Here is a 26,844-nt window from a genome sequence, read left to right as displayed (position 1 = left end):
AGTAAATCCCATTTACAATTGCACCCAAAACCATAAGATACCTAGGAATAAATCTAACCAAAGAGGCAAAGGATCTGTACTCAGAAAACTATAAAATACTCATGAAAGAAATGGAGGAAGACACAAAGAAATGGAAAAACATTCCATGCTCATGGATTGGAAGAACAAATATTGTGAAGATGTCAATGCTACCTAGAGCAATCTACACATTCAATGCAATCCCCATCAAAATACCATCCACTTTTTTCAAAGAAATGGAACAAATAATCCTAAAATTTGTATGGAACCAGAAAAGACCCTGAATAGCCAGAGGAATGTTGAAAAAGAAAAGCAAAGCTGGCGGCATCACAATTCCGGACTTCAAGCTCTACTACAAAGCTGTCATCATCAAGACAGTATGGTACTGGCACAAAAACAGACACATAGATCAATGGAACAGAATAGAGAGCCCAGAAATGGACCCTCAACTCTATGGTCAACTAATCTTCGACAAAGCAGGAAAGAATGTCCCATGGAAAAAAGACAGTTTCTTCAACAAATGGTGTTGGGAAAATTGGACAGCCACATGCAGAAGAATGAAACTGGACCATTTCCTTATACCACACACAACAATAGACTCCAAACAGTTGAAAAACCTAAATGTGAGACAGGAGTCCATCAACATCCTAAAGGAGAACACAGGCAACCACCTCTTCAACCTCAGCTGCAGCAACTTCTTCCTAGAAACATCGCCAAAGGCAAGGGAAGCAAGGGCAAAAATGAACTTTTGGGACTTCATCAAGATAAAAAGCTTTTGCACAGCAAAAGAAACAGTCAACAAAACCAAAAGACAACCAACACAATGGGAGAAGATATTTGCAAATGACATATCAGATAAAGGGCTAGTATCCAAAATCTATAAAGAACTTATTAAACTCAACACCCAAAGAACAAAGAATCCAATCAAGAAATGGGCAGAAGACATGAACAAACATTTTTCCAAAGAAGACATCCAAATGGCCAACAGACACATGAAAAAGTGCTCAACATCTCTTGGCATCAGGGAAATCCAAATCAAAACCTCAATGAGATACCACCTCACACCAGTCAGAATGGCTAAAATTAACAAGTCAGGAAACGACAGATGTTGGCAGGGATGTGGAGAAAGGGGAACTCTCCTACACTGTTGGTGGGAATGCAAGCTGGTGCAGCCACTCTGGAAAACAGTATGGAGGTCCCTCAAAAAGTTGAAAATAGAGCTACCATACGATCCAGCAATTGCACTACTGGGTATTTACCCTAAAGATAGAAATGTAGGGATCCGAAGGGGTACGTGCACCCTGATGTTTATAGCAGCAATGTCCACAATAGCCAAACTGTGGAAAGAACCAAGATGCCCACCGACAGATGAATGGATAAAGAAGAGGTGGTATATATATACAATGGAATATTATGCAGCCATCAAAAGGAATGAGATCTTGCCATTTGCAATGACGTGGATGGAACTGGAGGGTATTATGCTGAGTGAAAAAAGTCAATCAGAGAAAGACATGTATCATATGACCTCACTGATATGAGGAATTCTTAATCTCAGGAAACAATCTGAGGGTTGCTGGAGTGGGGGGTGGATGGGAGAGATGGGGTGGCTGGGTGATGGACACTCGGGAGGGTATGTGCTATGGTGAGTGCTGTGAATTTTGCAAGACTGTTGAATCTCAGATCTGTACCTCTGAAACAAATAATGCAATATATGTTAAGAAAAAAAAAGAAGAAGAAGAAGAAGATAGCAGGAGGGGAAGAATGAAGGGGGGGAAATCGGAGGGGGAGATGAACCATGAGAGACTATGGACTCTGAAAAACAAACTGAGGGTTCTAGAGGGGAGGGGGGTGAGAGGATGGGTTAGCCTGGTGATGGGTGTTAAAGAGGGCATGTTCTGCATGGAGCACTCGGTGTTATGCACAAACAATGAATCATGGAACACTGATGTAATGATGTATGGTGATTAACATAAGAATAAAAAAATTTTTAAAAAAAGCCAGTAAGGAGGGGCGCCTGGGTGGCTCAGTTGGTTAAGCATCTGCCTTCAGCTCAGGTCATGATCCCAGGGTCCTGTGTTCAAGTTCTGCATCGGGCTCCTTGCTCACTGGGGAGTGTGCTTCTCCCTCTCCCTCTGCCTGCCTGCTTGTATGCCTACTTGTGATCTCTCTCTCTCTGTCAAATAAATAAATAAATAAATAAATAAATAAATAAATAAATAAATTTTATAAAGCCAGTAAGGAAAGGCAGTGAAGTAAATTATTGGTAGTCTTTATCGAAGAAAGCAGTCCAAAAGACTTCAGCAGCAGCATTACTTTTTTTTTCTTCTTTCCAGAAAGTTATTTATTTTCCATACCATAGAAATACACATTTTTTATCTATCACCAACCTATAACATTGCATCTAGAGACTTTAAAAAAAAAAAACTGAAAGAGTAAAATAAATTAAGGATACCATGAAGAATGTTTTGTATTCAAAAAATTGCCAGGTACATTTGTTTTATCCATTTCAGAAGCTGTTTACCTCGCTTTAAATTTACTGGGAATTTCTTTGCTTAAGTCTTTCAATTGCATTTGACCATCTTTTGCTTAAAAAGAGGGTATAAAATTAAATTCAGCCTTTTTTTTTTTTTTTTTAAGTAACCGTCTTAAAATAGCACAGGGAATGGTTCTGGAATAAAACAAAGATTAAATATACCTTAGATTTTCCTATTCAGTACAGTACTTATATAAAAAGAGACCTATTGTTTTATGAAAAGATATTGGTTAAATGGGCTCCATGGAAGTAATATTTCATTTCTTAAAATAACTTCAGTTTTCACAAGAGTTCCAGTTTCGTACTCATAATGTGCTTCACACTGGGGAAATCTGCCGTTCCCATAGGACTGATCTGCAAGGTGTTTGCTTCCTAAGCCAAGGCAGTGAGCATTTCTCAGAATAGGCATACAGGTGAAGGGTACACCCTATTTGTTTCACATGTTTAAAGATTATCTTTTATTGTCTACACGCTTCACATTTCTTGAAGTCTGAGATAGTATCTTTTCTTTGTGAAAGCATTAAATAAGAATTTACCGAATGGTTGGTTTTCATAGAACAAGAAATAGCTAAGCTTACGACAATCTACTGCAATAGCTGCTTGCTGTGCTGCTACCATCTGATTATTAAACTTTCTGATGACTTGGACAGAACTTGCAAGTGCACATCAGGTCATTATATGCACAATCTTTCACAGCCACTTTAGAAGGTGCATGTGTAACCTTTAGTCATGTCAGCAAGAGTCAAAATCTTTGATTCACCTTGAGCAGACTGTGACTGAGACGGTTTCATTAAATCACAAAGAAAAGAAATGAAATTGGGAATAAGATATTGGTATTTTCTTTGTTTGTATCATTAAGAATCTATCTGGCCTGTACTATATGGTCCCAGATTCTATGCCATTGCTTGAATTTTCCACTTGTCTTTCCTTACAATTGCTGGCCTTCTTGGAACTTTTTTAAATAGGGAAGACAAATAAACAAGCCATGGTTTACAATGCATTAGCAGCATGACCTGTGGGAAAAACTTAGCTGGGTTCATCCAATGATTCCCCCTCCTTGCTAGGTAATCAGACGCAAACTACTTACTCTTGCCAAGCCCCACTTTTCTCAGGTGAAACGAGAGTCTAAGGTAACCCCCCACCGCATTGAAGAGTGAATGTGTGAATCAAGTAGTCCTGCCCTATATGCAATGTCTTATAGCCCAGTGCCTGGCAGCTCACACGTATTCAGTGAATGATATCTGTGATTGTGTGAGCATGACTGTGTTTACCATGAAGAGACTGTGTTCATTCACTGCAAGCTTACCGAGATCTACTTTCTAGATGATGGGATAGGACCCTTACGGAGCAAGACAGAAAATGAACAAATAATTCAACAGGATGAGTTGCGTTTGGGTTTGGGTTTTTTGGGGTTTCGTTGTTTTTTTTTCTGTCTTAAAAATGAGGTGTGAGGCAGCAGTGAAATAACACGGTCTGCTTTCTGCTGTCGCTGTCTTTCCAGCCTCAGCCAGAGAACTGCCGCTCTCTTCAACCTCGGACTGGAAGGCTGTGCAATTGTTCAATTTGTAAAGAGGCACCATGTGTGAAACTGGGAATGAATCACTCAGCACTGGTTCCTGGGGCAGAAACAAAAGGGAGCATAACTCTAAGACACACTCTAAGGGCTCATGCGTGAAATATGCCAAAGGTTTAGTCACCGGGACGAGAGGCAAACTGGAAACAGAGAAGCCACGCCAACCAGCCTACCAGAAACGTGGGACAGATGTTTATCTAAGAACAGATGGAAATAGAGCCTGGCAGCTCTGCGTGTCCTCAGACGGGCTGCTGTTCCTCTGGGTGTTTGTGTGCAGCGCCATATGAACTGACCACTAGAGGATGCGGATGCAGAGCGAACAGGTGGCTTTATTGTCTGTGAGTTCAAATAGCAAAGACATCATGGTCTAATCACCACTTAATTTCTGAGGTCAAAGTGTTAACTCAGTCTTCAAACCTAAACTGGATTTCGGTGTTTTGCTTTGCCATGACACTCAGCGGCCATAAATAAACAGCAACAATATTTGTCTGGGATTGGCAGACAACTTGATTTTTCTCTCATCACTGTCTTCAGAGCTTCAGGGGTGGCCCCTTCATACCTTATGACTATCCCAACATGCAGGTCTTAAAATGTCCAGTCTGATCCAATTTCATTCAAGGCCAAGTTCTGTTTGTACCTTAACTTTCCATCTGCTTTTATCAGGGCAGAGGATGGGGGAATAAGGGAATAGGCCAAGGTTGTAACATTGTTGCTTGGAGAACGGGGCACCTGGGTGGGCTCATGGATGGTGCACCGATCTTCAAATATTTTCTCAGCTTGGGTACATCACTGACCACTTACAACTAGAGACCTGTAGGCAGGACCCTCTAGATGGCTCAAACACCCACAGCATCTTTGCCACACCAAATGTGGATCTACAGTTTACTCTGAGTTCCTCTCTCTTCACATATATCTATTTCAGCCAGCTATCACTTCTCTAGATAAAGCAGGTACCAATTTAAATCATTCTTCCAGATTCCTATAGATACATGTCAGGTTCTATGAGTGGCTCAAGCTCGTTCTTTCCCATCGGGCAGAGAGGGGTCAGATTCTACTTTTTACAGGCACCTGTATTTTCTCCATTTGATTCTCCTACAGTCTCCCTGATTTTGGCCTGAATGGGAATGGCGATCAGGTAGCCAGCCTCTTCCATTCCCTACCCTTTCAAGGGAAAGAGAAAAATCAAAGCTCTCTTTTCTCCTAAATATTCCTTTCAAGGAGCCCTCCTCTTAGATTTCTAGAGGTAGATCATTGTCACTGGATCAGTTCTTGTTAATAAGTCCCAGATGCATGTATCCAGCAGCTAGCTAGTCTAGAATATGGACATGTTACCATCTATTATCCTAAATTTGAAATGTAGCTGAAATTCTAAGACAGCAGAAAAATCCCATTCCATAGCATACTATGTATTCATATTATTAAGTTTATTTGAATTATGATCTAGATTGAGATACCAATCAAGGATTCTAAAGGTAGAACTCAGGGCACCAGGGTGGCTCAGTTGGTTAAGCATCTGCCTTCGGCTCAGGTCATAATCCTGGGGTCCTGAGATTGAGCCTTGTGTCGGGCTCCCTGCTCACTGGGGAGTCTGCTTCTCCCTCTCCCTCTCCCCACTCACTCATGCTTTCTATCTCGTTCTCTGTCTCTCAAATAAATAAATAAAATTTTTTTAAAAATTCTTAAAGGTGGAACTTGAATACAGGAATCCACAAGACTTATCTGGCACTTTCTTTTCTTTAAAAAGGAATTTGTCTGAATAAAGATCTATTTGTACTCTATACCTCTCTTGTTAACAATGAGTTCCCATTTACTTCTGTCATTATTTGTAACATCAGACTTTCATTTGTAAGAGAGACAGAGAAGCAGAGGTTCATGGGGAAAAGGTAGGGAAAGAAAAAGGAGAGGATGTTTGTGAATGAGTCAGAATTTTTAGATGGTAATTCTAGCCTATTATTCTGAATTTCTTCATGCCACGTTTCCCCCAAAGGAAAAAAAAATAGCACCTGATATATGATGTATCCTACTTTTCATGACACGACCTACATCTTTCAGTGGATGTGTGCCTATAGGAGTATTTTGAGAACAACATATGTGAATTTATCCTGAATAACAGCAGAAATGATCTTCTCAGAAGCCCTATCATTCTATTCTGAATATGGCAGGTTGTTCCCAGCTGAACTCAAGTGGCTTTGAGATGCAGAGGCTGGGTTGACTGCCTACTGGTTAGAATGATGGCCCTCAGGCATCTATTTGCAAGAGTTGATAAGCCTGGGGACAAGGGAACCTTCAAAGGTTTGTGCTAGGTGCCTGGAGGTTTTCAAAATACATAAAACTTATGGCTAAAAAGCATGAGTGTCCCAGCCTACTGGCTAAATCAGATTCCCATCAGAGAGGTCTGAATTTCCTAGGATTTTCCTAACTAGTTTGTAGTTTCCTTAATCCTGCTAGCCTTGAATTAAAAACATGTTTGCTTTATGTCTTCCAAGACAATTATGCTCTATATTTGAGTTGGACATTTTCCTTATCTTGAGCTTATCTTGCCTTCTGCCCATAACTACAGTGTATTTAAACACCACACAAAAAAAGAATATTTATGTACTTGATTATGAGATGTGGACACTGTTGTTAAAACTCTGACTGTCAATACCCCAGGGCCGTGAAAAGTCCTTTTGCACTTGTATGAACTAGGGCTTAAATCGGGAAAACCCAAAGTGTTGAACATCCATGATTGGTAGCATTTGTTTTCGTCAACAAGGAGTAACGCTGGTATAGGACTTGAGAAACTATAATTCCATGTCTAAGAGCGATCTCTGTATACGTTGTTGGGACAATGCCCAAGTAACTCCAATGTCCTCAGACCCCACCAAACATGAGGTAAAATGACTGAAAGTAAGTAATAGCAAAACTTACTACCTGATCTCACTACTCGTTAGTCTTTCCTTGCCTAACTGCACAACCTCTGCTACCCCCATGGGCCCCACTCCCGCCCATCTGCTGTTTCTTCTTTTCCCTTGTCACAGCTTTCTTATTTTTTTCCAATGTAAGCTTTTTTCCCACAATGTAGCAAAAAATAAGGTCACTGAGAACTCCCAAGGTCTACGTTTTATAGACACAGCCTCACAGAGAAAGATTAGACCGACTATCTCTTGAGCCAAAGTGTTAAATCAAAATGCACAGATGTATTGGCCCAGCTAGGGTGGCGACCAATCCCTGAGCCAGTCAGCTGTAGTCTGGGAGCTGAGCACACTGCCATGGCTGCTTTTTTTCTTTTTCTTTTTTTTTTTTTTTTAAGATTTTGTTTATTTATTTGACAGAGAGAGACACAGCGAGAGAGGGAACACAAGCAGGGGGAGTGGGGGAGGGAGAAGCAGGCTTCCCGCGGAGCAGGAGCCCGATGCGGGGCTCGATCCCAGGACCCTGGGATCATGACCTGAGCCGAAGGCAGACGCTTAACGACTGAGCCACCCAGGCGCCCCTGCTTTTTTTCTTATGGAGAAAAGGAGAGCTCTTTCCTAACGGGGAATTAAGTGCTCAAGTTGTCATTCTTTTACTCATGCACCTGTTATTTGCCAACCTTTTACTGCCATTAATAAGAAGGATAGTTCTTGTCTAACAGGACATGTTATGGTAGAGAAGGATAATTTAAAAAGAAACAAAAACTCAGTAAAATAACAGCTATCATGAATACTTAAAAAAACCATGCACCACACTGAATACTTTCTATGTATTATCTCCTCTAATTTTCATAAAACAGTAGGGTCACTTTACAACTGAAGAAAACTGCAGCTTAGCCCGGCCGTATAACTTATTCCAAGTCACACAGCTAAGAAAGCACAGATTTAAGGTTTTGAGAGAGGTCTGCCTGACACCAAAATCTATACCCTTCTAGACCAAGTTGTACTCTACGTGCTATTCTGATAGGAGAAGCGCACAGGAACACGGACAGAACAATGACTCTCATGGTCAAGGGAAGGTACTCAGAGGAGCAAAAGTATAAACTGGAACCTTAATGATAAGTATAATTTATCTAACTAAAAAGGAGGTGGTATGTTCTAGATAAAAGCAACAACATAAGGTGTGCCTGGGTGTCTCAGTCAGTTAAGCGACTGACTCTTGATTTTGGCTCAGAGTTGTGAGATTGAGCCCCGCCTCGGCCTCAGTGCTAAGCATGGAGCCTACTGGGGATTCTCTCTCTCCCTCTCCCTCTGCCCCTCCCCATGCTGGCACTCTCTCTCTTTCTCTTTCTAAAAAAAAAAAAATTTTAAAATAAAAATAAACAAATAAAAAACAAAACAAAAAGCCCAACAACATAAACAAAGAAATGGAAGGGAGATTATGATGGTTGAGGAAATGAAAGACCTGCAGTTCTGCTGAAGCATGGGAAGGGAAAAGTGTTGTCAAGAGAAAAGCTAGAAGAGAATCCATCCACATTAGTGCAAGGATCAGTAGGTCATTCCTTTTTATTGTTGAATAGTATTTCATCGTATGGATCTACCACATTCGTTTATCTGTTCACCTGTTGATAGCATTTGGATTGTTTCTGGTTTATGAATAAATCCACTATAGGGGCACCTGGGTGGCTCAGTTGGTTAAGCGTCTGCCTTCAGCTCAGGTTGTGATCCCCAGGTTCTGGGATCAAGCCCCCCCCAAGTAGGGCTCCCAGCTTGGCAAGGAGTCTAATTCTCCCTCTCCCTGCCCCTCCCCCTCCCCCGCTCTCTTGCTCTCTTTCTCTGAAATAAATAAACAAAATCTTTAAAAAAACAAATCCACTATGAAACATTTGCATGTTCATTTGTCATTGTATAAACATATCTTTTATTTCTCTTTGGATAAACACCTAGGAATCGAATGACTGGATCACCTGGTAGTGTACGTGTAACTTTGTAAGATATTGCCACATTGTTTTCCAAAGCAGTTGTACCATTTTATATTCTTGCTGTGCTATTTAGTATCTCCTTGCTGTTTTAATTTACATTTCCTGAAAATATTAAATATCTTTTCATGTGGTTGTCATTCATACATCTTCTTCGATGAAGCATTTTTTCAAATCATTTTCCCATTTTTTAAATTAGATTGTTTTCTTATTATTGAGTTTTGAGAGTTCTTTCTATAATTCAAGTCCTTCACAGATATATGATTTGCAACTACTTTCTCCTTGTTTGTGTGACTTTTCATTCTCTTACCAGGGCTTTTTGGAAGAGCAGAAGTTCTTAATTTGATAACATCTAATTTATTAATGTTTTCTTTTGGAATCATGTTTCTGGTATCTTATCTAAAAATTCTTAACCTAATTCTAAGGTCACAAAAATTTTCTCATGGGTTTTATTTTACAAGTTTCATAGGTCTAAGTTTTACATTTAGGTCTATGATCCATTTCAGATTATTTTTTGAGTCACATGGAAATTCAAAGGCCCTAGAAGAGCCAAAACAACCTGGAAAGAAGAACAAAGTCAGGTACTACCTGATGCCAAGGGTTATGATACAACTACAATAGTCAAAGAGTGTGGTATTGGTCGAAAGATAGACAAATACATCGATGGAACAGAACAAAGAGCCCAGAAACAGACTCATTCATATATGGTCAACTGCTTTTCTTATCTTTTTAAGCCATATAATGTTTTTTGGTTTTTTAAATTATTCAAATATAATTGAAATACAATCTGATATTAGTTTCAGGTGTACAACCTATTGATTCAACAGTTCCATACACTACTCAGTGCTTACCATGATAAATGTAGTCACTGTCACCACACAATGTCTTAACAATATTATTGACTCTACTCCCTATGCAGTACTTTTTATCTCCATGACTTACTAGATTTTCAACAAAAGTACATATGTAATTCAGTGGAAAAAGATAATCTTTTCCACAAATCATGTTGGAACAATTGGATATCCACATGTAAAAATAAATAATAAACAGAGATCTAAGCCTTATGTGATCTAAATTGGCTATAATTATTTGTTGCTATTTATTTATTTGAGAGAGAGAGTGGGGGGGGGGGAGGGCAGAGGGAGAGGGAGAATCCCAAGCAGACTCTGTGCCCAGTGTAGAGTCTGACGTGGAGCTGTCTCATGACCCTGAGATCATGACCCGAGCTGAAATCAAGTCAGACACCCACCCAACTGAGGTACCCAGGTGCCCCTAAATTGACTATAATTATTAATAAAATAGTTTAAAACAGTTCCCAAAAATATGACTAATAAAATCTTGATTAATACAACAGATACATTAGTCCTACCAATAATGTCAGGAATAAAATGACATCTATTTAAGAGTAAAAATACCAGAAGGGGAAAAAGGCTTCACTAAAATAAGAATATCATGTATATGGTACATAGATAAAAACAGTAACACAAAAAAGCAGGTACAAAAATAAAAAGTCTTAAATTAGCTCAAATGATTTTATAAAGGAAATGCCATCGTTTTAGAAAAGAATATTTTCTTATTCCAGTTGTTTTCAAGCCTATTTTTAGTCATGGAACCCTTTATTCAAGGGAAATCTTAAGCAGACAAAAAAATAAATAACTCTGGTTGAAGCTAGAGTGAGGAACCAAACACCACATTAGCTTACCATTTCCCATCCCCTTCTTTTACTTACACATAACATCTATCACTGAGGTCCCTAGAATACTTTAGGGAGACCTCAGTTTGAACACCAGTTTCTTTGTGTGAATGTGAGAGGATTTCTCTAGGGTGAGTAGAATTGTGGATCATCAGAAGGCACATGTTCAGCTTTATTTGATGTGTATAAATAGTTTCCTGTGGCTGCGATACCAAAGTGAAACTGGGGGGTTTAAAGTCACAGAAATGTATTGTCTCACGGTTGCAGAAAGCTAGAAATCCACAATCAAGGTGTTGTTTGGGACCATGCTCTCAACATTTCTTGCCCCTTGCAGCTTCTGGTAGCCCCAGACATTCCTTGGTTTGTGACAGCCGTTCAACTCTAATCTCTGCCTCCATTTTCACAGGGTATTCTCTCTGTGTCTTCACATGGATGTCCTCTTATAAGGACATCAGTCACGTTGGATGAGGTGCCCACCTTCTTCAAGTGTGACATCATTTAACTAATTACCTCAGCAATGATCCTATTTCCCAATAAGGTCACATGCTAATGTACTGGGGATAAAGACTTCAACATATCTTTTTGGGGGGTGGGCACAACTCACGCCGTAACACTACATGATTCCAAATTATTCTTTAAATTGGTTGTATCAATGTTCACTTCCAGTAAAAATGTATTAGAATTCACTTTTTTCCACATGTTAAACATTATCAGACTTTATAATCATGTCTAATTTTATAGCTACAAAATGGTACTTCTCTGTCGCATTCTCCTGACTACTAATCAAATTAAACACATTTTTACATGTATAATGAGCATCCTGTTTCTCCTTTTGTGAATTGCTTGTTCATGTCCTTTTCCTATTTTTCTACTGGGTAGTGTGTCACTTTTTATTAATTTTCATGGGGTCTTTACAGTTTTGGGGTACTAACAGTGGCTACCTAAATGCTGCATTTTACATTTTTAACAATTAAAGCTTACTCTTTAAAGTAACTAACTCTCTTGACCTAAAAAAGGCGGAAATAAAAAGTTGGGGATGGAGGAGTAATACACAGTGTTTGTCAACTATGGTGGGAGCACAAGCATGGAATTGGTTCACCATTACACAGGTGTACAAACAAACATTTCCATGCTGATTGATTATTCTTTCTTTAAAAGATTTTATTTATTTATGTGAGAGTTCGAGATTGAGAAAGAGAGAGACAGAGTGGGCAGGGGAGGGGCAGAGGGAGAGGGAAAAGCAAACTCTGTGCTGAGCACAGAGCCAGATGTGGGGCTCGATCCCACGTCCCTGAGATCATGACCTGAGCTGAAATCAAGAGTTGGACACTTAACCAAGTGAGCCACCCAGGCGCCCAATGATTATTCTTAGTTCCAAGGTAAAATTGCTACTTCTAGACAACTAGGAAAGCTACACGTGATGCCAGGTCCCTTAGCAGAGAACCCAGAGGGATTTTCAATGACTTAGAATAAGATTAAGGGGAGGGCCAAGACAAACCTCAATAACTGGTTTCAACAATTTCCTCTATTCCCATATAAAACATTACTGAGAGCTAATAAAACAACACGAGTGCCAATATGCTCAGAAATATCATGTATGTTTCAAAGAAAGACTGGAATTATTTAACAAACCATTTGGAGGAAGCCACCAATATTAAATCTGAATTTTGGCCATGGATAAAAGCCAGCTTACCTTTAGAGTTTATTCTATTTGCAAACATTTAGGAACAGGACTAGAAGAGAGAATACGAAGATCTCTGAGTTAAAGGTAGATGTCTTCAATTTATGCTCAGTAGGATTTTGGAGATAATGACTTTTTAAAGTATAATTTATCCATTCATAAAAGAATTGTGTGTGTGTGTTTACACAAAGTAATATGGAAATAATCAAATATAAAACTGAGAAAGTATATGCAAAGTCAGACTACTTTAAGTCAAGTAAAGTTCTCTCCAGTTTTTTCTAAACATAAATTTTTATTTGTCTATTTTTTTATTTGGTTGACGGGTATGAGCATAAATTGCAGGTTGTACTACAACAACAAATTAGCTCTATCTTAATACAAAAAGACTTATTTCTTTTTAATTCTGAATGTTCAATGCAAGAACACTTTGCTCTACTCCACAACATCTCTCCAGCTGATGGAAACTCACAATCAGAATGTCGTTTCAGAACTCCCTTCCAAGAATAGTAGAAATCGAAAATCACACAGAGGCTTTTCAGCTCACATTTCAGGAATAAGGACTAGTCAATGGCCCCACTTAATGGCATGGGATCTGGGAAGGGTAGTCTCCCTGATGCCCAGGAAGGAGAGAGAACTGGATATTGGTAAGCATTAGAATGTCTCAGAACTAAGATACTTTATTTTCTTTATTTTGCAGTGGTGGTATTTTTTCTTGTGTAGTACAGTTTCTGAGGAAGTTGGTCTTGCATTGTTTCATCTTATGCAATCCAAACTTGTCTCAGAATCATTGGGAATTTCCATGGGTAATGTTATGTTGGCACTTTTTAATCTAAGCATATTACTTACTAAATTCCTTTCTGTAAAGGATCAGCTTAAGGATACAGCTGACAGATATGAGCAGAAACCAGCCCTGGCAGGTAGCAGGCAGCGAGTGCTCTATGGCTGTAACCTCCGTGAGCTTGCCTCTTAGAGAATCTCCAGTCTCCACATTCCAACAAAACAGGAACATCTCAGCCCAGAGATTAGAAAATAATGTATTTTAATTTATTATGAATTTGAACACCATCCCTTCTCCACTAATGTGGTCATTTGCATTTGATTTTACTTTTCAATGAATATTTAACCTTGTCTCCTTTCCTGTAAAGAAGAAGCCATTGATGAGCCACAGGAAAAACTGAGATCATCCAAAAGATGTATTGGGTGGGAAAAGTCACTTTCAGGTTTAATAATGTCAAATATGCATTTTCACACCTTTGTGGAAAAAAAGAGGACAAGGCTAAAATAAAATTGTAAGAAAAGATCTGACTTTTGATCTGGTCTGTAAATTTGGAAAATATTTGCTCTGCCTTATAGCATTGCAGAGGTTTGACAGAAACGCCTTTATCACTGGACATGTTGACCATTGTTCACAGGCCTGCAGTTTTTTAAGGGATAGTTCACTCTAATTTCAATCTCTGTTTTTCATACAATAGTTTTAATTTGAGGAGGGGGGAAGATATAATGTACTAGTCATGTGCTAATGGGCTTTGTCACCTGAAATTTTAAAATATTCTTAGTTCAAACTAATGTTCTAATGTCATCTCTGCCACAGCATCTTAGAACACACTAGAAGAAATTATATGTTCATTCTCCTGTCAATTCTTGCCATTTGTTAACTAACCCCTTTATTAAGGAATTTTTTTTTTTTTAGTCGATTAGGTACTTGATTTCCTCATCTCATTGATTTTGAACTACCCAGAAACAGAAAGTAGATCTTATTTCATGCTAAGAAAAACCCTATGTATTTGCCACAACTACTGTAATAAATTACCACAAACCTGGTGATCTAAGCCATCAGAAATCTACTCCCTCGAAGTCCTAGAGGCCAGACATCTGAAAGAGTTTCAGAGACAAAATCAAACTGTCAGCAGGGCCACACCTCCAGCGGAGGCTCTAGGAGAGAATTTGTTCCTTGATGCTCCCTGCTTCTGTGATTGTCAGCGTTCCTGACCTACAGCCACATCACTCCAATCTTGGCCTCCATGGGCACATGGCTTAATTCCCTTCTCTGTATGTCTAATTTCCCCCTGCAACTCTCTTCGAAGTATGTTTATGTTGGCATTTAGGACCCATTTAGATAATCCATAATGATCTCTTCATCTCAAGATTCTCATCAAATCTGTAGAGATGCTTTTTCCAAATAAGGTAGCATTTACATGTTCCAGGAATTTTGTTATGGACATATCTTTGGGAGCTTCATTAGCTTACCACATATCCAAGTCTTGCCCAGCTTGGAGCACCATCATTAGAACAAAATACACACTCAGGAACATCTTGAGAGCAGTATCTGTCTGTTTCTCTATCCCTCTGGTTGCAAGTTCTCTTATTTCTACTTCTCCTGGGATATTTTCTCTTCTGTGGACTGACTTCTTGGCTTATCATCAAAACCAATCCAAAATGGCAGCCTTCATAATAGGGACTCATAATGTTCCACCTTGGTTCTCCACAGATTACCAATCTGTTCATTCTCTCAATGGCCTTACTCCAAAATTTATGAGAGAGACTATCTAACCTGTTCTTTGTGTCTGGTATTCACTCCTTGTGCAGGCAGCTTAGCCCAGTAGGAAGAGTTCAGAATTATGGATTTTGCAGATTCTCTCTTAAGGAAGTGGGGCTGGGAAGAGATACAACTAGTACCTCTAATATGGTAGAGACATACAATAGACACTTCTCTAATCTTCAGTATGTAATACTAACATCAGTCTACAGGTTTGCTAATCAAAGTTTTAGAACCACGATTAGAGGAAATTTATTGAATTACATTCCTTTCCTTTGTTTCTACATAGTACTTCCAGAAATGTGGGAATTTTTTTTTTCTGGACACACTTTGCTGGGCACCACAGGAATTAAACCTTGGAGCTCCTCTGGGCTTAGGCCAAGACATATGATTTTTAACCCCAGTTAAAAATTTCCACATATGACAACTTTTGACAAAATGTATTCCTTCCCATTATAATCTCCTAGCTTCGGTAGGGGAACACTGTACTTAACATAGCATTCTCCACTCACTTGAACAACTGCAATGTAAAAATATACTTTGAGTGAGTAATTGAGAAGTTATATAAATTTCGAAATGATGCATTTTCTTGTCACGCCAAAGTAAATCATATGATGCACTTTGAAATCCAATCATAGAAACAGAAACAAGAAAAAAAAAAAAACAGAAATTCTATTTGGTCCCTGCCAACAGGCTGGAAATCCCCTTGAAGAAATATTTTAAAATTAAGATAGCAGCTGGAAGCGTTTAGATTCCAAAATACTTCAGCATTCCTGATAGACTGTCATTGAAGGAAGATTTTTAATCATGAATTTTAAAAAGAAACAAAGAGTGGGTTTATCAGCTAAGCGGTTTTTGGAAAAATTGCTTTCTTATGCCTAAGCAAAGCAGAGATTATTAGATACTAGACTCCAGACTAGCCTTTTTCTTCTGAATATTCGAAAATATCTCTGAATCGTGCCTCTTCTCCGCCCCCCCACCCCCAGCCCCATCACTCCTTTCAGAAGGCTGTAGGCGGGACATGGAAGGGTGTTAATCTCACAGATACTGAACCAGAAAAATGTTTACGGAATTTCCTCTTAATATTTAACACATGCTTTTGTCTGATATTTTACGGCTTGAGCTTTTAAAAACTTTGTTTTCCCAAGAGACTCATAAGCCTCTTCCTAAAATGCTTCTATCTTTTTTGTTTAATTCCTGTCAAATTTTCCCAGGACATTCTTTTGCTCCCTGAAAGTAAAGACATTAATTTAAAGGAAGCTGGTTAGCTTCCTCCGTGTGAGAGTGAGTGGTCCTGGGCACTCAGCGCAGAGTATCTGCCATCTAGTTTAGATGCTGGCCAGGCTGAGGTCTGCTTTACTTTAATGTCTGCTTGCCTACCTCTCAAGTGAGCATAAAATATACATCACATGAAGCTTAATTATTGTTAATTAAGCACATTCATATCCTCACAGGAAAGATAGTACTTAAGATCAAACTATGGCATTTATATGTTAGTTATAAATATACTTTATGAGGAAAGCACCATAAATTCTTTGAGGAGAGAAATTTTTCCTGACAAGATTTTCACGTTTCTCTCTGATTTAGCAATTTCACCATCAAAGACTGAATAAGAACAAGACAACGAAAGATCATAGTTTAAGAATTCTAAGGAAAAGAAAATCTGGAGTAGGCAACAGATATCCTTTTTTTCTGTTCTGAAAAGTCCAAGTTCCTAAAATTCTTCCTTGTCAGAGCTGGGTATTATTGCTGTGAGGAGATCTTATGTTTAATGAATAATAATCCATGGCATTTAAAATGTGCCTTTGGGCAAGTGTCATTAGGGCCGCCTCACTGTTAGTTCACATCAGGTTGGCATATTCTAATAGTCCACACCACACCCACACAGCTCTCTGTCCCACGAGAACATTCCCTCTCCCTAGGAGTCCCCCGTTTTTCTGACTAGCCAGTCACCCAATGGTTCTTAAGTTGCCAGTTTCTGCCCTGCAGTATTAGTGAAAAACTAAAAGGAGTTTATAAAAATTCCAAGTCAAATATACCATGTGTGAGTCTTCTCCCTATAAAATGCAAATGTTCCTATCAAATTATTGAAACATATTTTCTTTTAATTTCTGTCAGTGGTTTATGCCAGAAACTTGGAAGTACGATGAACCAAGAGCACAGAGGCAGGAAGATTTTAGAGTGTCCTCGAGGAACTCCTTGCCACTTGACAAGATAAAATCATCTGGAAAAGAAATTCCATATTATCTAAATTTTGTATTAGAGAAGAGATAGATGAACTTCTCTGTCAGTCTTCATTGACTAGATATTCCTATCACTCAACAGAAGGTGAGAAAGACCACAGCATTGAGTTGTACTTGTCCTCCTCCACTCTGTCCTTAAAATCTCTAAATGTTTGAGAATAAGTTTTTGCAGAAAGTAATGAAAACATGGCACAAGAATCTGTCCAATTTACAATTGTTCCAGCACTAAATGAAAGTCCCTGTTTCTTGTCACCATTGAAAATTCTGTTTTAGCCTTAACAATGACAACAAAAACCACAAAAGAGCCTTTGTCAGTTTGGTAGGTAAAAGCTGGCGTAACACTTGAAAATTTGCATTTCTAACTTTACCAACTCATGTTTTTTGCCCTCAGAAGGGAGGAAAGTATTCTTTTTCTTACACACCCATGTCAGCTCTTTATGTTGAACATGCCTTTCTAATACTGGTCTTTGTTTTATTTACAGTTTCTTAAAATGAACTGTTTTTTGGGTTTGTTTTTTTTTTTAAGACGGGTTTGTTTGGGGGTTTTTTAGAGTAGTTATAGGTTCACAGCAAAATTGAGAGGATTTAAGGTACAGAGATATACCATATACTCCCTGCCCCCAGACATCCATAGCTTCTCCCATTATCAACATCCCTAACCAGAGTGGTACATTTGTTACAATTGACACATCGTAATCAGCCAAAGTCCATAGTTTACCTTAGGGTCCAGTCTTGTGTTATACATTCTATGCGTCCGGACAAATGTATGACATGTCTTCATCATTATAGCATCCTACATATTTTTAGAGCCCTAAAAATCCTACGATTCATGCTTCCCTGTCCCCTGGCAACTGCTGATCTTTGTACCGTCTCTCTATATGATATAATTGAATATGTAATCGAATATAATTGAAATCATACAGTCTAGAGCCTTTTCAGATTGGATTCTTTCACTTTGGAATAGGCATTTCAGTGTCCTCCGTGTCTTTTTCTGACACGACATAATAGCTCATTTCCTTTTAGCACTGGATAATATTTCATTGTCTACATGTACCACAGTTTATTTATCCATTCATCTACTGAAGTCTTAGCTGCTTCCATGTTTTGGCAATTAGAATAAAGTTGCTATAAACATCCATGTGCAGGTTTTTGTACGGACATAAGTTTTCAACTCTTTGGGTAAATACCAAGGAACGAAATCACTGTATCATATGGTAAGAGTATGTTTAGTTTTGTAAGAAGTCACCAAAGTATCTCCCAAAGTGGGTATTCCATTGCATTCCCACCAAGAATGAACAAAAGTTCTGTTGCTGCGTGTCCTCCCCAGCATTTCATGTTGTTAGTGTTCCAGATTTTGGCTGTTCTAGTAGGTGTTTAGTGGTATCTCGTGGTTGCTTTCATTCGTACTTCCCTGATATAGACGGTGCATCTTCTCATAGGCTTATCTGCCATCTGTAAGTCTTCTTTGGTGAGGTGTCTGTTAAGGTCTTCAGCCCTTTTTAAATTGGGTTGTTTGTGTTCTTATTGTTGAGTTTTAAAACTTCTTTGTCTATTTTGGATAACGGTCCTTTATCAGATGTGCCTTTTACAAATATTTTCTCCCAGTCTGTCGCTTATCTTCTCATTCTTTTAACATAGACTTTCACAGGTCAGAAGTTTTTAATCTTAATGATGTCCAGCTTATCAATTATTTCTTTCATGTATCATATCTTTGGTGCTGTATCTAAAAAGTTATCATCACACCCAAGGTCATTTAAGTTTTCTCTTGTATTATCTTCTACAAGTTTTGCGGTTTTGGGTTTTACATTTACACTCCTAAGTCCATGAACAATTCTGATTTAATTTTTGTGAAGAGTGTAACATCTGTATCTAGATTCATTTTTCTCATGTGATTGTCTAGCTGTTTCTAAAAGGATCGTTTGTTGAAAAGATTATCTTTTCTCCATTGTATTCCTTTTGTTCCTTCATCAAAGATACCAATACCATGCTGTCTTGATTACTGTAGCTTTTCTAACTTACTTATCTTGAAATCAGGTAGGGTCAGTCCTCCAACTGTGTTCTTCTCCTTCAATATGGTGTTGGCTATTCTGGGTCTTTTACCTCTCCATATAAACTTTAAGATTAGTTTGTCAGTATCTATAAAATAACTTGTTAGGATTTTGATTTGGATTGCATTTAATCTATAGATCAAATTTGGAAGAACTGACATCTTGATGATATTGAGTCTTCCTCTCCATGAGAACAGAATATCTCTTCATTTATTTTGTTCTCTAATCTTTCATCAAAGTTTTATACTTTTCCTCATATAGATGCCTAAATATTTTGTTCAGTTTATAACCTAAGTAGTTCATTTTGAGGGGACACTAATGTAAATTTATTGGGCTGGTACTGTGTTTTTATTTTCAAATTCCACTTGTTCATTGCTAGTACACAGGAAAGTGATTCACTTTTGCACATTACCCTTGTATCTTGCAACCTTGTTATAATTGCTCGTTAGTTCAAGAGGTTATTTTGTCAGTTCTTTTGGATTTTTTATTTATTTATTTTTTTATTTAGAGAGGGAGGTGGGGAGTGGCAGAGGGAGAAAAAGAGAGAGAATCTTAAGTAGGCTCCACGCCCAGCAGGGAGCCTGACACGGGGCTTGATCTTACAACCCTGAGATCATGACCTGAGCTGAAACCAAGAGTTGGGTGCTTAACAGACTGAGCCACCAGGCGCCCCTCTTCCAGATTTTTTACATTGACGACCATGTCATCTGAGAATGAAGACAATTTTACATCTTTCTCAAACTGTACACCTTCCTTTTTCTTTCCTTTTCTTTTCTTGTCTTGTCATATTGCATTAGTTAAGACTAAACTGGTTTTTAATGTAATCAAATAGCTTAATCTTTTTCCTTACCTACATACAAGACAAAGGAAGGGGAAAATGTGAGACTGAAAGAGGCTCAAGTTTGACAGAATATGGCAAAAATAACATCTTTTTAAAAAATATTATATGTGTTCTATCATATATATGTGTGTTTGATTATGTTTGTAGCTGACATCAGTTCTTTGAAGCAAAGAAATCATTTCAGGTCAAGATTCTGACCTTTGAGAGATCTCTCTGAGTTGATCAGCAGTTTTCTCAACTGTGCAGGTGGATGGCATCCTTAATCAGTCCACTGCAAAAGGATAAGACCTAAAGATAAATGACTCACACCATGCAAATTCCAGAGACCTCCAAATGAATGTCTTCATTTAAAGCAGGAAAGAGGCTAATAAGCAATCATTTAGTCGTCAGCTATGTAGTCTGCTCCTTAATAGGAGGAGTCAGAAGTTCCTTGAACTTCGTAGAACTAAATGAAAAGGAGTTAGTAATGGCCTAGCCTTATATCTGCCCAGAAAGGTATTGAGTGAGACACAGACTTTAATAGGATCTGAATTGATTATTGTCATTTCATTCTTATAAGTCTGAGTAAACTAATATTATCCTTTCTCTTATCATCATTTCTATGACTTGTAGCATAGTTTTTTCAGTAAATAATTACAATACTTGTCGAGCTGCTTTTTTGTCTTTTTCAAAGGCATCCAGACAAATGTAAGATGTGGATTCTTCTTGAACTAAGTGAAATTACCTGTTACTTTTGTAGTTTATGTGGGGGGTTTCCCTCACGTCAAGTGCCATGTGAAGCAGAATTTACCCCTGGAGGACAGTTTTATTAGGCTGGTGAATAGGATATGCAGGTGTGTAGAAATGCAAAACTAATTGAAAGATAAATGAGCCTCTGCTCTGCCCTGGAGCCAGAGAACAGCAGGTAACACATCTTTGCTTTCTCTTTATTCCTTTTTTTAACATTTCTTTGCCAACAAGAAATCTCTTTATTTTCTGTACATTTGTAGGTTGGAATTTTAAAATTTTTCTCTCATTCATTTCCAAGCCCTCTTAAAATGTGTCAGTTTATTTTTAACCTGTTAAAAAGATTACTCTGTATTTGCAGCTTTATATAAATTAGAAACTGGTTGCCAACACAGATAAAGGGAGTACATAAACACCATTTTCTACACTGCCAGCCAACAGCCCACATACGCATTCTCAGAACTGACCATAACTAGGTGATGAATGAAGGTTAAAATTTTTGGTTTTCAGTATAGCCTTCCAATTAATTATTTGAGTACCTATCATGGCAAGTATTCTTTTCAGCAATTCCAGAAAAGAAACAAAATCTCTGCTCTCAACATGGTTATTAATTCTTTGAGAAGATGAGACATCCAGAAGTGAAAAGGTGAACAATATGAGAGTTAAATAGTCTATTTTAAAGTAGTAGAATAGATGTCTCTAACCATTACACATTAATAATGATATAGACAATAAAGGCTAGAGAATTCAGATAAATTCGGGGGCTGGGGGTCTGTAAGCAAACTTGGTCCGAGAATGTTTCATGGCTGGTCAGATTTGAAGGATGGGTAGGATTCAGAAAGAAAAGAAGATGAGGGTAAATGTAGGGATGGGTGAAGAGATTAAATGGTATAAACAGAAGTGTTGCAAATATTAGAAGAGTGTATTAGAAGAGTGACTTTATCAGTTTAAACAGGTAGGGTCTCTATCCAGTATCTAATAGCACATTTGAACATTTCTTCCTTTGTGTTCTTAGGGACTGTTTTAATAACATTATAATGGAGCATATCATATTGCTTAATTCTGCTTTATAGTTTTGTTCAACTCAACCGAGACTTCTCAGAAGCTGGGACTATATTCTTGCTCTCTCTTACCATTAGCATCTAGTACATAATCTAAGTCATTGATTAAGCTTTAGTTAGATAAATGAAAGAAGGTGAAATAAATACTGAAAATTAAAATTAATTACTGGAGTTTACATTCTCAGTAAGGAAGGCATGAGATATCTGAAGAGTGTCTGATTCCAAATGAGATTCTCTTTGGCTTTCCACTAAAAATGAGACCAATTAAAAAATACATTTGAAAATGTTGAGTTAAAGTTTAATGTGTTTATTTTTATGTATTTATTCATCCAACAAACATTTATTGAGTACCTCCTATGTGCTGGGCACAGTTCTAGATAAAGTAAAATAAAGATAAAGTAGTTAACAAAATAGATATTAAAATCCCTGCCCTCATGGAACTTATATTCTAGTCGAGGGAAATAAACAAACAAACATTTGAAGTAGAAGCTCTAATATATATGGTTCGCAAAAATGGTCCAAATTGTTCACCTCTTCGTGTATCCACACCTTTTGCCGTGTAACATTGTAGAGACCACTCACTCTGAATGCTGTGCGTGGCCATGTGACCTGCTCTAGTGGCTAATAGGACATTAGCAAATTGATTCAAACTCACCGAAAGCTTGCTGACTCTCCTCTGTGGCTGCCGGGAGACAGAGCCTCTGCCAGCTTGCTGAAGGATGAGAGACACGTGCAGCAGAGTCAAGACACCGCAGTCGACTCCTTGGGGCCCTCCTAGGTAAGCCAGTATCCAGGAGAGCCACAGACACGTGAACGAGCTTAGTCCATATCAGTACAGTTACAAGAATGACCCACAGTTAGCCAGAGAGTAAATTCAGGACGTGCCAGATAAGCACCACACATCTGACACTAGATAAATGTTTATAGTTGCATACCATGAGGATTTGAGTTTGTTGGTTAATGCAGCATTATTGTGGTTATGGCAATGAGTGTGATCGAGAAATATAAAGCTGGAAAGGTCAATAGGGAGTGCCAGGAAGGGATAGTTTGTAAGTTTAAAATAAAGTAATCAAGGAAGGCCTCACTAAAAGGATGATATTTCAGAAAAGACTTCAAGGAGGCAAGACGGACCCTTGCAGGTATCCAGGAGGAGAGAGGGAGACTTTCAGGCTGAGGAAACAAAGTATGTAAAGAGAATGCTGGTGGTGTGTCTGAGGAATCACAAGAAGGCCAGTATGGTCAGAGACAGGAGAGTGATGTGAGAAATGTGGGAGATGTGGGAAATGACGTCAGGAAAGCAAAGGGAGCAGGAGAGATCCAATTTTGTAGAGCTCTAAAAATTCTCAAAGCCTTCACATGCTAATAAGCCTTGTGACTGTCCAAAAAGGAGATTTAGAATTCCACAATGCCTGAAATATATTTGATAATCCAACACCTTTCTTTTTTTTTTTTTTCAGAGTACCTCAAAGCATTAAGGCTCTGCAGAACCCACCTGTGGGTGGATTTAATCTTCAGGTCCCAGGAGAGGCTGAGATAGAATGGTCTCTGAGACGGGCTAAAACTAGCACCCTGACAACATTCCAGAAAGCCCAGGCATTCAGGTGGAGTCTGCTCCAAATCACGCCTTTCCCAGCTATGAAATTTGACATAGAGCAGACACATTGGTTTTTTTCATACGAAAAGTTTCACATGTGGCATATTACGTGATCACATAAATGTTCCAAATGAAATAAAATTCTACCAAGAAAAAAAAGTCAGTGTGTTAAAATACAAAGAAGTTATAAATCACTAAGCCTTCCAAGCTTTCCATTAATAAAAAACAAGGGTAGGTTCTCCAGATGTTCCTAATCCACATCATTTGGATGGAGAGCCAATACTTGAACTTGTCTCAGCAAAGTACATCTCATTTCTAAATAAAAGGAAGAAATGGAATTGCTGTGATGATTTTAAAGATGGATTAACATTTAAGTGACTTACACAAAAATGCACGTGGATATTGAATTGTTACAGGAAGTATCAACTCAATCCAAGATCCCTGGTACCAGGCAGACTTTGCTGTTTCTGTTGAATTTAAACCACGTAAACATGAGACAAGGATTTTCAATCACATTGTATTATTTGGTACTAAACTTCCCTCTTCCCTTAATTGCTTCATTATACCTTTTCACCCCACTCCTTCCAGTTACAGCTACTTCCTCAGAGAGTACGAAAGAATTTTAAAGGTAAGAATGTATAGCATCTCCACCCAAACAGAATCTACTATGTGTATCATATTTAATCAAGTTGTAGATATTTATTGCTTCCTGAGAAGCCCAGTCTGCCAGATCCTCAAAAATACTCAAAGTATGGCAACAATCCTGGCCACAAGGCAAATACAGTATGGTGGGCGGGGGGGGGGGGGGGGGGGGAGATAAGGTAGCATTTCTATGTAAAAACTATTAACTGTTCAAAATAAACTGAGTTGCTCAGATACTAACATTATAGAAGTTCAGTAGAGTAAGAGCAATTACTTTGGGGGATGAGTCAGGGCACCAGAGAAAATTTCAGAGATGAGGAAACTTTTATTTCAGCCTTATCACATACACCTAAATTCATTTATGTAGGTTGAGAGACAAGCAAGGCTCTGGGTGGGGACATATATTCTTTAAAAAAAAATAGCCAAACTGTATTAAATGTATCAGCCACCTGTCTGGGTGGAGAAAGGAACAAACAAGATAGGGAGACCAGTTTTCCTGGATCTAACACCCTAGAGGAAAAACAAACAAAGAGAAACGAATAAACAATAAGCATCCCACTCAACTGCGGTTTAAGTGTTGTGAAGAAAATAAAACAAGATGATGGTAGAGGCGAGGGATGCAACTTTAACCAAGATAGTCAGAGAAGACCTTCTGAGGTGGCATTTGACCTGTGACAAGGACTGGAGCAGAGAATGCATAGGGCAGGATTTCCCCAGGTCGAGGCTGTAGAATTCCGGTGTCCTGGGAAATATCTAAGAGTGCTTGAGAAGGGGGAAGAAAAGACAAACCCTTTTCCATCACGATTCTTCATGGAGATTCATAATGCACACAAGCATATTAAAGATGCTTGAAAGTCTTACCCTAAAGAGAACCTATTTCAGTCTTTCCATAGCATGCCTGAACATAAAGGTCATGTTTTTGGTGTGGTATGTATCTGGGGAGGTGGGAGGTGGAGGAGTAGGGGGGCAGATTGTAATATAATAACAGTTCTACTGTTGGTTCTCAATATACTGCTTAATTCCAAAGCAAGAAGTTTGAAGACTCCAATAAAATAAAACCTGAATGGGGCTCCCTGAAGTTGTGCCATATGGCAGCCTGTTTGGAGTCTGTTGTGTAGTAAACAGGAAACCCTTTTAATTTTTGAGCAGAAAATTTGCAAGGTAGACGTGTTTTGATATAGTCACCCTGACAGTGAGAACGCCAGGTGGGCTTACTGAAGAAGGATATAGAACTTGGGAGCCTCATCAGCAGACTACGATCCTAGCCTAAGCAAGAGCGCCGGAGCCAGGAAACAGCACCGGGAATGAAGACTAAGAGGGAGAGATGGAAAACTGGGAAAGAAGATTTTGCCACACAAGTGGGAGTCTCATCTGGAACATGGGAGAGACAGTACAGAGTGTGTTAGAGGCAGCGAGTTGGTGGATATAGCAAAAGAAAATTAAATAATGTTCTACAAGCAAACAAAAGACAGGCAAAGATGGAAAGATGGACCAGCAATAAGGACTGAAATGAAGCTGAGGTTATGCTACATATGGCCCAGAGTGGAAACTTGAGGAGTTTATCATTCATCTTATTGGCAAGCTACCGGGGTCTTCTTAGTAGAAATGATTTGAAGTATGTTTTAGTAGGTTTCATTGGGTGCTAGTGTGTAGGATGAATTGGAGAAGAGAGAGAATGAAGATAGGAAGAGCCATTCAAGGTCAACTTCAAAAGTCCAGGTGAAAGGGAAGTAGTGCCCAAGAGAGGATGGAACAGTGGGAACAGGAGAGGAGAGAGAGGCTAACCCTGTTTCACAGGTGGGGTAGGGGAGCCGGGAGGGACCAAGCTTGTGGCCAAGAGTGGAGCACGACGGAATCTTTACTGATACGGGGAAGATAGGTTACACGATTAAAGTAAGGGTGGAGGCAGCAGCTATCTGGAAGCAGATTCTGCACTCAGTATAGAATATGCTGAGCTTGACTCTCTGGTGGGTTATTCAGGAAGAGATGTTCTGCAGCCCAATCTGAAGTTGAAGGGAGATTTCTGGCCTAAACAGAAAGATTGTAGAGAGAATTAGGGTAGCATACATGTTAATTAAGAGTACCTGCCCTGACTCTGTCCTCCCTCTACTCTCTGTGGGACTCTGAAAGATACTTCTCCTTTCTATGACTTAGCGTCCTCCTCTATAAAACGGTGATCATAAATACCAACCTCGTAGCGTCGTTGCAAGGGTTGCATGAGTTAGGATACTTATTAGTATCCTAATTAGTATACAAGTTAGTGAAGTGCTTAAAACAGCATCTGGCACACAGTGTTTTCTAGGACCACAGTTATGTTAATTGTTGCTGTTACTGTTTTTAAATGACATAGATGAGGGGCACTTTTTTTTTAAGATTTTATTTGTTTATTTGTCAGAGAGAAAGAGAGAGAGCACAAGCAGGGGGAGTGGCAGGCAGAGAGAGAAGCAGCCTCCCTACTGAGCAGGGAGCCTCATGCGGGACTCGATCCCAGGACCCTGGGATCATGACCTGAGCCCAAGGCAGAAGCTTAACCAACTGAGCCACCCAGGCGCCCCAGATGAGAGACTTTTTAAGCAATGAACTGGATCAATAATCTTCAAATAACTTTTTCTACTCTCAGAATTTTATACAAACCGTCTTATTCTTCATGAGAATGAATAAATAATGCATATTGCTATGGACTTTATATTTTGATTTTCAGATCCAAGCTGAGGAAAATGTCATAGTAAAGCACCAGTGCCCTGTATCGTTGCTTTACGTACAAAACAGTGTTATTTTCTTT

This window comes from Phoca vitulina, unplaced genomic scaffold (genome assembly GCF_004348235.1).
Source record: "Phoca vitulina isolate PV1807 unplaced genomic scaffold, GSC_HSeal_1.0 scaffold67, whole genome shotgun sequence".
In the NCBI taxonomy this organism is placed as follows: Eukaryota; Metazoa; Chordata; class Mammalia; order Carnivora; family Phocidae; genus Phoca; species Phoca vitulina.
This window is presented reverse-complemented; position numbering follows the sequence as displayed.